The sequence below is a fragment of the Chiloscyllium plagiosum genome, unplaced genomic scaffold (assembly GCF_037043375.1).
Source record: "Chiloscyllium plagiosum isolate Xiang-an unplaced genomic scaffold, Cpla_swu_hap1 HiC_scaffold_25, whole genome shotgun sequence".
NCBI lineage: Eukaryota > Metazoa > Chordata > Chondrichthyes > Orectolobiformes > Hemiscylliidae > Chiloscyllium > Chiloscyllium plagiosum.
In genome coordinates, this window is record NW_028270163.1 from 38,263,925 (window position 1) to 38,277,638 (window position 13,714).

A 13,714-nucleotide genomic window follows, 5' to 3' on the forward strand; every position below is an offset into this window, starting at 1 on the left:
AATCTGTCCTGATAATGCAAAATCAGGAGTGTCATAGAACCTATTAAGTGCAAAAAAAGGGATAGTTTTAAAGATTTAGCAGGTGGAGCAGGAAGTTAGGGAAATTTTAAGATCACAGATTTGTTGGGAAGTCAAATTAAGACTGCAGCCACATTTCTTTCTTTGAAACATTGGAGATAGGGTTGTGTTTTGGGTATTAGACATGAAACACAATAAAGCATCTATGGTACCTCTGAAGAAACAGGAAAACGTCAACTTCAATTAGACTGCGCAAGGTGGGGTAACCTCCAGTTTGACTACAGAAGGTGGGAAATCACCAGTTTGATCAGAAAAACAAGTAGGAAAATCTCAGCTAGCTATACAAAGATGCAGTAATGTAATTTAGCAGAAAAATGAAACTTTATTAGCAAAACAGTATACAGGATTATTAGAATGTAGTGTTTAAAAGTTTGAAGAAGCTTTAAGATCAAAATAATTTAAGCAATATGCAGATACTGCAGGGTTGAAAGCTGAAAAGCCATCAGATTACAAACAACATTGAGATATCACAGATTAAGGACTCTTGTGGTGCAGTGTAGTGTGGCTGCCTGTGAACCAGGATGCCTGGATTCAAGACTCACCTGCCCCAGAGGTATTTAACAATATTTCTGAACAGGTTGATAAGGAAAATACCTATAGACAGGTTAAGTGAATGGGTGAAAACTCCACAGATGTAATATCGTTTGAGAAAAAGTGGCAGAAAGAGTAGAAGGTGGATTAAAGGATTCTTGTGGTTCAGTGGCATTATCTCTGAGCCAGATTGATTCGGAGATGCCGGTGTTGGACTGGGGTGTACAAAGTTAAAAATCACACAACACCAGGTTATAGTCCAACAGGTTGTCCAACCTGTTGGACTATAACCTGGTGTTGTGTGATTTTTAACTCTGAGCCAGGAGGCCTGGGTTCAAGTCGCACGTGCAACAGACAATTGTCAATAAAAATAAAAGGAGGAGTAGAGGCAACACTCTACCCCAATTGGAAACTGCCAGTAGTTGGTTTTACAGATGAATGACAAGGTAAACCTCCCAGTGAACATCAGCCAACTGAGTATAGTTCTTTCACCAAGAAAGCAAATGGTGGGGAGCTTTCAGCCCTTTAGTTACTTCAATAATTTTCCTCAGTTTAAAAATTGTGACTATTGGGAGTATTACACTTTATAATTGAAAATACAAGAGTATAGTGTTTAAGAGATTTTGAAGCAACATATGTCTTTACCTGGATTTATTTCTATTAGCTTTGGATCATTTATCTTAGTTAAATATTGTATTAATAAGGCAGTGTTGATTCCTTTCTGAGGGTGAAAAAAAGGTCACATCTTTACTGTATAACATTCCCTCATGGCCTCTCCATAAGACAATGGTATTACAAATTCAACCAGTTTTAATTCTCCATTCTTTATATGGAGGCAAACATCTGGGGTGCATCCGTGCTGTGATATAACAAAAGACTGTATACTGAAGTTATCTTTTAAAAAGCACTCTCATTATTTTAATTAGACAGTAAAAACAATACATTTTAATCGCATACAATAAAAAGGAGGACCTTTGATTTCTCCAGTGCCTTTAGTGACCTCAGGATGTCCTAATCACAGAATTGTTATGGTGCGATGGAGGCCATTCACCATACTGTACTGTACTGGTTTTGTTACCGAGAGCTGACTTCCTGCCTTTTCCCAAGATACCTGCATTTCATTTCTACCCAAATAATTATCCAATACCTTCTTGAATATCTCAATTGAATCTACACCTATCACACGTCCGGGCAGGGTATTCCTGGATTTTTTTTCCTCACATCACCCTTGCTTCTTTTGCACATCACTTTAAAATGCATTGCTCCTATTGCAGTAGTTTTATTGTCATAGAATCCCTACAGTGTGGAAATAGGCAATTTGGCCCATCAAATCCACTTCAGCCCCTGAGAAAGCATCCCAAGCAGACTCACCCACCTACCTGTCCCTTCCCTCAGCCAGCCTGCACATCACAGGGCAATTTAGCATAACCTGCACATCTTTGGATTGTGGGAGGTATCCAGAGCACCGAAAGGAAACCCACGTAGACATAGGGAGAACGTGCAAACTCCACACAGACAGTTGCCCGAGATTAGAGTCAAACCCAGGTCTCTGGCACTGTGAGGCACAATGCTAACCACTGAACTACCATGCCACCCCATGGCCTGTGCCATGTAGTCAATTAAGGAAATAGAGCAGCCAAATTGTGCACAGCAAGCTCTCACAAACCTCAATGTGGAAATAACCAGGTATTTTAGTGATACTGATTGAACAGGGATTAATAATGAGAATAACACAGAGGCTAACTGCCTGCTCTTCTTCAAAGTTGTGCTTTCGAATCTTTTAAATCCAGTTGAGAAGACAAACAAGGCTTTGGTTAAACATCTTAACCAAAAGACCACACAGCATGCCCTTGGTACTGTGCTGGAGTGTCAGCCTAGTTTCTGTTATCAGGTATATTCATACAAACCCAATCCTAATGCCTGCTTCATCACTTTAAATCACTTCAGTTTCTACATGACCGCCAGCAGCTCTTCACAATGATCTGTTTTGATCAATTATGCCACTAAATTAACATCAATCATTTTGGAACTGGATGCAAACTTTTGATAATGCAATTCAGTCAGCTCAGCACGGACTTTTTAAAGCTGCTTCTCCAGCCAATTAAATGCCCAGATGCTGATAGATGTTCACATCCTCACTTCAACCCTCCATTCACAGTGAGTGGTTAAGTTGTGGATGTGGGTGTGGGTACAGTGTGGGTGTGGGTGTGGGTACATTGTGGATGTGGGTGTGGGTACAGTGTGGGTGTGGTTGTGGGTATCGTGTGGGTACATTGCGGATATTGGTGTGTGGGTATTGTGTGAGTACATTGTAGATGTGGGTGTGGGTACTGTGGGTGTGGGTATAGGTACCATGAGGGTGTGGGTGTGGTATTGTGTGGATATCATGTGGGTGTGGATATTGTGTGGGTGCCAGTATTGTGTGGGTATGATGTATCAGGTGATTGGGAGCAATGGATTAGCATATGCACCAGAGAAGATTTCCTGGCTTGTGGTGGCTCTATTATTTACCATTTCCCTTACTGGCCCACTATATTTCACTTCCATTTTCTGTTTTAATTTAACCTCTACTACATCCACAGCTTCTTCATTTTTTTCTTTTTTTAAAAGTTTCACTTGGGCCCCTCTCATGTATTTTACATTATTCCCCAATATTCACACAATAGACAATGACCAGGAATACAAACTCTGGTTAGATTCCTTCTCCTTTCCCCTCTGACTCCCAACAAATTCCCCTCACCCCACCTCCACACGACATGTTGTCACAGCCCAGCAGCGATGGCCTGCATCAGACAGAGGGAGGATACAGCTCAGGGGTTTCATGTTATCCATTGCCCTCATCTCCTGAATGTAGCATTGCTGCTTATCTCAGTGCTATGAACTGAGACTTTTGAAAATTCCCCAACCCAGAGGGTCAGGAATTTCCTGGACTTTACATTGAATTACATTGTACTTAAAGCACAGAAACAGGCCAGTTGCCTCAACTGGTTTATGCCAGTATTTATAGTCCATGTAAATCTTTTCCCATCTATTTTACCTATACTGACAAACACACCTTGCCTGTCTAGCTTTCCTTTAAATGCATTTATGCAATTCACCTCAGCTACACTCAGCAGTAGCAACTTCTGCATTCTAACCACTGTCTGGGTAAAGGGGTTTGAGGTCTCCTTTTATTGTGACATTTTATTGTTATACAAGAATTCAGCTTTGTTAGTATGTTGGCAGAATGGCTTTTTCCTTGTAAAAATGCTACTCCCTGGAAAGGCTTATTTCCCTCGATGTATCCATTCTTGAATACTGCAACTTCTGAAAATCCAGCAGGCAGTGGAAGGCACTAACAGCTCAACTGGAAAGCTCGCTTGACCCTACAGACCGGCAGAGCTCCAGTGCAACTGTGCAGACATGTGCAATGCATACACCTTACCATTGGTAATTGGCAATGAGCAACTTATCAGAGACCACAAAAAGGATTGCAACTTTAAAATATTGGGAGACAAAGAATATTGCAAACCTTTTTGCAGCCAGGAGAGGTACTAATGCCCCCTTCCACCACTCTCACGCGACCTAACTTTCTATAGCCTTTTCACCCACCCCTTAGTTTACCTAAACTGATTGTGCTCTGCCTATTGGTTCTCTTCTGCACTGACCAGCTAAAGCATGAGGTGCAAGAAGACCGAACTGTGAAAATGATCCAGGTCTCAGATCTGACATCACTCCCACTGAGCAGCCGTTATAGCCCCTCCACCTGCATCTTGTCTGATAGAAGCACTTGACCCGGGTTCATTCCCGACTCAGGCGACTGACTGTGTGGAGTTTGCACGTTCTCCCCGTGTCTGCGTGGGTTTCCTCCGGGTGCTCCGGTTTCCTCCCGCAGTCCAAAGATGTGCAGGTCAGGTGAATTGGCCATGCTAAATTGCCCGTAGTGTTAGGTAAGGGGTAAATGTAGGGGTATGGGTGGGTTGCGCTTCGGTGGGGCGGTGTGGACTTGTTGGGCCGAAGGGCCTGTTTCCACACTGTAAGTAATCTAATCTAATCTAATCTAACACTCCTGTGAAAATCCACACCAATGGATTTAGACAGTGATTAGCTGAGTCCTCCAGAACAGAAAGGGCACAGGTTAAAATCCTGACCTGTGGTGATCTGAGCTAGCTGTACAGGATCTTTGCCATTGGTATCGTGCATTAGGAAGGCAGGAAGTCAGGCAAGATTCCCAGACATGGTCTCCAATAGATTCTAGTCAAATGTGGATGTCAGCGGAGGAGCAGGTTAGGCACAGATCATCTTTGTAATCAATGGCCACTTTGGTGACATATCTTTGGTGGGAACAGGGGCAAAACGATGAAGGAATGGAGTAAAGGTTTCCTTGCAGCCAAAGAAAATTGCTAGGAAAGTAAATGCCAGAAGTGATTGACCCAAGGCCAAGTGATTATGACAGCACAACCTTCCCAAAACAACCAGTCACTCCATTCCAACTTGACAAATTTAGAATGAGCTTTTCGGGTCATGACAAGAGGAAGGAGTGAACTTGCTGTTGATAATCTTGAATGTCAAGGACTCAGCAAACTGAAGGAATGTGAAAAGCAGAGAAACATTGCAGCCTGCCCTTGGAAAAGCTACTAGTTATTGTGAGCTTGTGCTGTGTTGATGATAGAGGAGAGAAGTAACATCACAAGCCATTTTAAATCCTTTGGTAACTCAAAGTCAAACATGTGCTGTTAATTTGGTACCTCAAATTGATTCATTTGATTTAGGTTCCTTCCAACAGTTTCGCCCCACCCCTCCTCCTGAAGGTGTTAATTCATGCTGGCTATAGAGTTTGCCACCAGAGGCTTTCCAGAATCTTCTCTCTGAGTTGATGTATTTTTAAAAATCATTTCACCATGTAGAGTTTCAGAAGTTCAAACAGTTTTCAAAATGATCCGAACAGTTCTGGCCTTAGCCACCTTCAAATTCACTGTCATTATCTACTAAAGGCGAGAATGATTCAGGTGAATTACTGCACATTGCTTAAAGGGGAATTGTCTTCATTTAATTAAATTTACTTTTGTTTGAGAGCGAGATGGTTCAAAAGAAGCAGCTGTTGTCAATGACATCCCCTTGTCATAGCAGTGATGTGTTCCAATGTAATTGATGTAATTATCGCACATTCATAAATAAATGAGAAAATGTTTGCCAAACACATTTTTCCAAAAGGAATCATGTTGTAAGTGAACATCCATGTGTACACACATATAATAAATGTCCCTTACTCATTGTTACTGTCTTCTACAAGCACACATTTCAATTTGACCTCTCGTATTGTATCAGCCAATAACAAAGGAAGTGTCTGTTTCCCTAAACTTGCTAAACTTAGAGTGTTCTTCAGGTCACACTGTCCCAGTTCTCTTTATCGCTTCAACCCCCCTTAAATTCAGCAAATTCACAGGTATTGCCTTCTTAAGAAGGACTGTACAGCAATTGTAGGCTGTGTAGATATGGCTTGAAAATGTTCTTGTTGGGTAGAGGAGCAAAAATGAAAGAATCATATTGCCTAATCTTAGTTGCACTCTCCTCTCGAGATCTGTCTATTCGAATGCAGACACATGGCCTGAACAAAGCGGATGTAGGGAAGATGTTTCCATTGGTAGGAAAGTCTAGGACCTGAGGGCACAGCCTTAGAGTAAAGGAAAACCTTTTTAGAACAGAGATAAAGAGAAACTTCTTCAGCCAGAGTGGTGAATCTGCCACAGAAGGCTGTGGAGGCCAGGTCATTGACTATATTGAAGACTGAGATAGATAGATTCTTGATATTAAAGGGGATCAAGGGTTACGGGAAGAAAGTCAGAGAATGGGGTTGAGAAACTTATCAGCCATGATTGAGTGGTGGAGCAGACTCAATGGGCTGAACGGCCAAATTCATGCTCCTTTGTCTTATTGTCTCATGGCCACTGTCTCTTGGGCACCAGGGCCTATATTGCACCACAGCAGCTGAAGTCTTAAATGTAGGTGCTCCTTACTGGACAATGGACTACTCATCTATGCAGTCAAATGAATCAACTCACCCACAAACCAGTGAATCAACACTGAATTTCCGGCACAGAAATAGGCTTTTCAGCCTAGCTGTTCTATACTAGCCACATCCCGCCCCTCTTCATCTTATCTTCAATCTAATCCTGCAAGTCCATGGCAGAAAGAGGAAATTTTGAATTTGCAATATAACTGGCTGCAATGGACAAGCGGGCTAGCTGGCATAGAGCCCGGACAAAGCAGGAAGCTCCGAACAGATGGGGGCTCAATGCATGGAAGGCTTGAACTGCCTTTGAAATGCTGGAGCCTTCTCATTGGAATTCAGTGGGAGAGAAGCACAGAAGAGGCAGAAAACCAGAATTCAATTACTTTGTGCAAATGAATGGCCCATTCTAAAATCCTGAGCACACCCCTCCTGTGTGAAGTCAGTTATCTGAGGAATTGGAGACTCCAGCATTCACTCCCTCTTCCTGTTTTCCTGAGTAGTGAAACTTCACAGTGGCTCATATCTGCCTGTTGTACACAGTATTCCAGCCAGCTCCAACTCTCTATGACCTGCAGCTTTGCACAGGCATCAAGGCACAACCCTGTCAACAGCAAAGGAATAGACAAAGGCACAACAGATATTGCCTTTGGACGAATTGACAGCAAGTTTAGTGAGCACATTTCCTCTTTAATCTTCCTGCCCACTGTTTATAGAACTGCAGGTGTCGGGTTAGCCTGAGGGTTACGGGCTAAGACAAAACATCTGAAGCTGGCCTTTACAGGTTAATGGGTTGGGTCAGTAAACGCTTGAAAGGTGGACCCACATTGATCTTGTACTGTCTTTTGCCACAAATATCCAGATGAGGCTTTTGTTAAAAAAACACACGCTTATTCATAAATGATTCGGTCTGTTTTGCGGGTGACCTTAGCAACACACAACTCATTGCTGCTTCCTCCTTTTATTTTCCGCCAGTCTCTGGGTCAGTGCAGCTCACATTTCCATATAAAGGCAGCTGTGGGGCCTCAGAGCCTGTGTACATTTTATTAACTGCAAACTCTGGGGAAGAAACAACAGCACCCAGTACAACCAAAAAAGGACAACTCCAAGCTGATCTGCTGCGGGTGGAGCAGAGAGGAGGGAGGAGGCAGCTCAGGACAGACTAGTGGGCAAACACAACAGGAAAGCTTTAAGGGGAGAAGAATCTGTTTCCTTTTAACCCTCTCAGCTCATATCAAGTCTTTCAGTGCAGCACTGGGGATTCTGAATCCCGCTTCACTTCACAAAATAACTACTGTGTGATCGACAATCATCGACCTGAAACAGGGCTGTTGCCATGATGAGTAATTCCAGCATTTTCCGTTTGTATTTCTGATTTCTAACAGTATTGTGTTTTTTGATTAACTACTGTCACTTTTGTGACAGCTTTCCTATAAACTAACATTGACCATTTGATTCCAGGACTAAGGTTTCCTTTAAGCGGTTAACATTCTTGAGTCCTGTAATGATAGCACGTTACTTTTGATAGTAGAGGACAGGATCCATTGGTCAGTTGTACTTCCATCTTGAGTTAATCTCAGTACAGTATGAGTGCAGAAAATAGCTTTAGACTACAGGTAGTAAATACATTTCACATAAAACATAACAGTGAACTAGTTGTCATTTCCCGAGGTGGGGAATTTCAAGTCTAGAGGGCACATTTTTAAACTGAGAGGAGAGAAATTTTAAAAAGACATGAGGGGCAATTTTTTTACACAAGAGGATGGTTTGTATGTGGAATGAACTTCCTGAGGAAGTGCTAATGTGAGTACAATTAAAATGTTTAAAAGACTTTTGGATAAGTACATGACTCGGAAAGGTTTGGAGGGATATGGGATAGGACCAGGCAGGTGGGACTAGTTTAGTTTGGATTATGTTTGGCATGGACTGATTGGACTGAAGGTTTCTGTTTCTGTGCTGTAAGACTCTGTGACTAACTGTATATTAAAGTATTAATACTGAACACTGACTTTCTGAGTTATTCCATATTGTGCTACAGCACTTGTGCCTATACCATCTTGAAAATGCTCACAATTCTTTTCCTGCCCAACCTGCATGTTGAGGAATGTGCACATCAAGGAGAGAGTTGCTGCATCAAAGAGTCAGCATTATTACAATTGTAGCTAATATAACCCAATCTGTAAACGACAACAGTTTTTTGTAACACAAAGTGCCTTTCCTCAGCCTTTACTGCTTGTTACTCCTGACCTTGAGGATTAACTGTGCAGCCTGTAAATGCACACAAGGCACTTCCGCAAAACAAAGCAGCTAAGAGCAACAACATGTGCAGGACCAGGCACAAGGTCATCTCCCACTACTCTCTTGGCATAATATCAGAGATTCTTTTAACCCCTCGTTTCTCTCCTGTAGGTGCAGGAAACTCGAGACTGCACAGCCTCAAGTCTGAAGCAAAATTATATGACATAACTCCGAGGTTTACAAAGATGCATTGCTCTACTGCGGTGAACAGTTACCAACTTGTTTCCATCTCATTACTCATCGGAAAGAATTGCTTGCTTGCTCTTGGTTTCACAGCAGTCTGCCTTTTCTATCCTTCCCTTCCTTCATTCAATTCATGAAAGAATTTATAATCATATCACATCTCAGGTGGTCTCAGACTATTTCTAAAGTATAGTCACCATTAATGCATTCAATTTGCACACAGCAAGCTCACTTAAAGTCAATGACCAGATAACTGTTTGATTTTCCAGAAGTGATATTTATAACTGAACTCACTAACGCATCCCATGTTGACTGAATAAAATACACTGCTGGATGTGGTGATGAGGTATATACAGACCAGGAAGGTTAAACATAGATAGAGCTAGCTAATTTTAGTGAGTGTACTTTGTATAACCAGTCTAAATCTCATGGATTACAAAGGGAAAAACTTCACAAAGACCAAGTCCTGATTGCTATTGGTGGCTTTTGCTGGAACATGAGCCTACATATCAACTGAGGAGAAATTAAATTTCATTGTGGTGCTTCTCCTGGTAAATTAGTTTGTTAGCATCCACTGTCTTTTATTCCACACAAGGAGCTGTCATTTTGTCCCTGGTCCATATAAAACCATGGCCCAGCAGGAAGAAGTGCCCTCAGGAGAGTAGGGAAGAAAACTACAATGAAAAGATGGTGGTGAAAGAGAAATTCAAATCTATTAACAGTCACTGGGCTCAAAACAGTAACTCTTTCTGTCTCTTTAGATGCTGCCAGAAACTGCTGAGTTTCTCCAGCACTTTGCTTATTTTATTTTCTCACCACCTGAGAATCACTGCAGACCATAGACAGAATAAGCTTCTACGTTTTTTGTGGTCTTGAAAAGGAATTATCATCAGGATACAGGTAAACTTTGGAAGGTTGAAGTAAATTTGCAAACATCAAAGCCTTCAATGACAGTCCGCACATCCAAAGAATAAGTGGACCCAAAGGTCAACTATACTTCCAGTCAGTTGTCAGCTGAATTATTGCCAATGGCATTGAATCTGGAGTGGAAGAGATTTGACTGTTAAAAGCAAGTCTCATTTCTGCAGTGAGTTGCTGAATTGACATTTGATTCACTTCCATTATTGTGAACTGAACTTAGTTGATGCCCCCTACTGCATGATCAGAGTATTTATCATTAATTGTACCCATTTACAGCATCACACATGCAACTCCTACAGGATTATTTGAATGGCAGGGAGCATATCATCATGATCACTGGCACTCCATAACCATTTAATGCTCAGTCGGGATTAATTGCCTAAGGACAAGACTTCCACCCCCATCTATGGAGGAAGCCCCAGCTTAGAAAGAGAGAGAGAGAGACTAGACCCACAGTGCCACATTTGAGCAATGGCCGGTTCTAGAATTGCACCAGAGGAGAAGGATATGAAGGCTGAACAATTTAAACACAAGGGTCCTTTCAAGAAGACCCTAGCGAAGGGCTGAGGAGCATGATTTGAGAGGCTTGGTAGATGGAGACAGATGATAAAAAGGGGCTGTAAGGCCTTGTGTGGGCACAGGGGACTCCAAAGTCTCTCATCATTTGCATATAACCACTGCCACTTGCCCAACACTGCCTACACAGGAAATATTGCTGTGCTACCTCCCCAGTGTGCATTAAATATATTTAAGTAGATCCAGGCTTTTGCATGAAGCGTAACAGTGATGTAACAACACCATAATTATATGGAGGAATATCAGTCCTTTAGTTTCGACTGAAAACTTGTTAACCTCAACACCAGGACTCATAAATTACATGTAACAGCAGAACAAAGTTGGGGAGGCAATGGCAGCAGTGGTAATGTCACTAGACTCATAATCCACAGGCCTAGATTAATGTCCTGGGAGCATGTGTTTGAATGGCACAGTGGCAGATGGTGAAATTTGATTTCAGTAATAAGGTAACCCAATGGCAACCACTGCTGACTGTTTCATTGATGCCCTTTAGAAAAGGAAATCTGGCATCCTAACCTGTTCCGGCCAAAAGTGACTCCAGCGGTTGATTCTTAACTGCTCTCTAGGCAATTATGGATGGTAATAAATTAGATTTAAAGAGTCATGGAGTCATACAGCATGAAAACAGATCTTTTGGCCCAAGCAGTCCATGCTGACCATGTTCCCAACCTAAACTAGGCCTGCTTCCCTGCGTTTGGCCCACATCCCTCCAAACCTTTCCTGTATTTATCCAAATGTCTTTTAAGTGTTGTAACTGTATCTGAGTCCACCACGTCCACTTTTGGCATAGTCAGCAATGTCACATCCTGTGAATAAATAGAAGAAGCATTTAACTTAATGGCTGCTATGAAGGACTCTCCTTTTCAACCTCTCTCCTTGCCAGAGACGTGGTGACCCTCAGGTTAAGCAACTACCAGTCATCTCTCTCTAACGAGATTCTGGCATCGACTGATAAAACTTACTTACTGTGGTGACCTTACTTGCCAAAACGTGATTGTGCTGCACTGTATCAGCAGAGACCAAATGGTTTCTTGGATGAATCTCTATCATTCCATAAAGTTTCGCCCTGCTTCAATCTGGAAGAGAACAAGTGAGATTCCAAAACTGGAGTTGAGACTAACACTGTATGCTATCTAATTTTATTCTGAATAATTATAAATTCAATCAATTTTAGAAATATAGGAAATAGGAGCAGGAGTAGGCCATTCATTCTTCATTCATTATGATCATGGCTGCTCATCCAACTCAATGGCTTTTTCCCCATATCCATTGATCTCTTTAGCCCTAAGTGCAAAATCCAACTCCTTCTTGAAATCACACAATGCTTTGGCCTCGACTTCTTTCTATGGTAGCAGGTTCCACAGGCTGACCATTCTGAGTGAAGAAATTTCTCCTCATCTCAGTCCTAAATGGTTTATACCTGTATTGTTCGACATGACCCCTGGTTCTGGACTCCACTGCCATGCATTTACTTGTCTAGTCCTGCTAGAATTTCATAGATTTCTATGAGATTCACCCTCATTCTTCTGAGCTCCAGTGAATATAGTTCTAAAAGACTTAATCTGTCCTCATATATCAGTCCTGCCATCCCAGAAATCAATCTAGTAAACCTTTGCTGTACTCTCTCAATATCAAGTTCATACTTCCTCAGGTAAGGAGACCAAAACTGCATGCAATATTTACGTAAATTAATATATCATCTGAATGTCTCTATTCTTTGTTGATGTGAATTTACTGTTTAAAACAAAATTCAAGATGAAACTTTAAGCCTTTTTCCAGTTGCTGACATCTGATTAAATGTATCAAATGGAGTTTCAAGGTTAGCAATGTCGTTCAAATTGTCAAAGCAACGTAAGTTATTGGAATATCTGCAGAAATTGAGCTTTTCATTGCTATCAAGTTGCATTTATTATCTGAAAACACAATTATTTCAGATGTCAAATCAATCATGAGTTTCAAAATAAAACAGGAAGTGCCCATCTTCATTCAACAACATGTTTTTTTTTAATCAGTATTTCTGTCTGAGACGCAAGAAACCCACATTTAGTCATATTTCACCAACTGCAGGTTGCTGGACAGAAATATGTACAGATACTGGTGGCCGCTGTGTAGACAGTTTAATCCCAAAGTGACATTCAGTAACACAAGGCAACAACAATGAATTGCATTTATATTGTACCTTTAAGTGATAAAATGTGCCAAACAGTTCCAGTGGATGTAATTGGGCAAAATTGCACTGAACCAAAGAGACAAACATGAGAATAGATGATCACATATGCAGGAACTGATTTTTAGACTCCAGTGAGGTTGGGAAAGAATTGTATGAGTGCTAAAAATAGCACCATAGTCTTTATTCTTTTCCCCGGATCCATTTTCCCAGAGGTGGGATCTGGTGTGGCAGTTATCCACTAATAAACATAGTGGGTAACACTAAGGTGGCACAGTGGCTCGCACTGCTGCCTCACAATGCCAAGGACCCAGGTTCGATTCCAGCCTTGGACATTTGTCTGTGTGGAGTTTGAACATTCTCCCTGTTTCCTCTGGATGTTCCAGTTTCCTCCTGCAGTCCAATGATGTGCAGGTCAGGTGGATTGGCCATGCTAAATTGCCTTAGTGTGCAGGCTGGGTGGATTAACCATGGGAAATGTAGGGTCACAAGGATTAGGTGGGATGCTGTTCGGAGGGTTGGTGGGCTGCAAGGCCTGATCCCACACTGTAGTGATTCCATGATTCCAACTAATTAAGGGCCTGTTAACAGAGGCTGGCTGACATTACAGGATCTGGGACTTGTTTAACTGCCTGCAAGTGGCACCCCTTTGCCCAGGCTGGGCAGCAATGTCTCAGACAGCACTAGAAGGGACCTCCCATCCTGCCTGAAGGCAGCATGAACTCTAGCCTGCCCCATGGAGGAGATTCTCCCTTCCTGCCCTTAAAACAGCGCTGGCCCAGCTGGAAATACCAACTTTTTAATTAAAGTTCAAAACTTTGCAGACAGAATACCTCCATTATAAAACATGCTCACCTTCATTTCCAAAGCAACCTGCAACACTTTCGAATTAGAAGACCTCTGATTGGGTCATCAGCTTTGAGGGCCAGCCCACCATCTCTGATTGGACAGTGTGCCCAGCCTCCGGTCAT

At 42.0% G+C, this 13,714-nt stretch overlaps 1 long non-coding RNA gene across 1 annotated transcript in view; it reads left to right on the forward strand.

Moving 5' to 3' along the window:
* LOC122562169 (uncharacterized) overlaps positions 1-13,714 on the forward strand; it is a 125,989-nt gene that overhangs the window by 76,890 nt on the left and 35,385 nt on the right. The gene's annotated exons all lie outside the window — the stretch shown is intronic.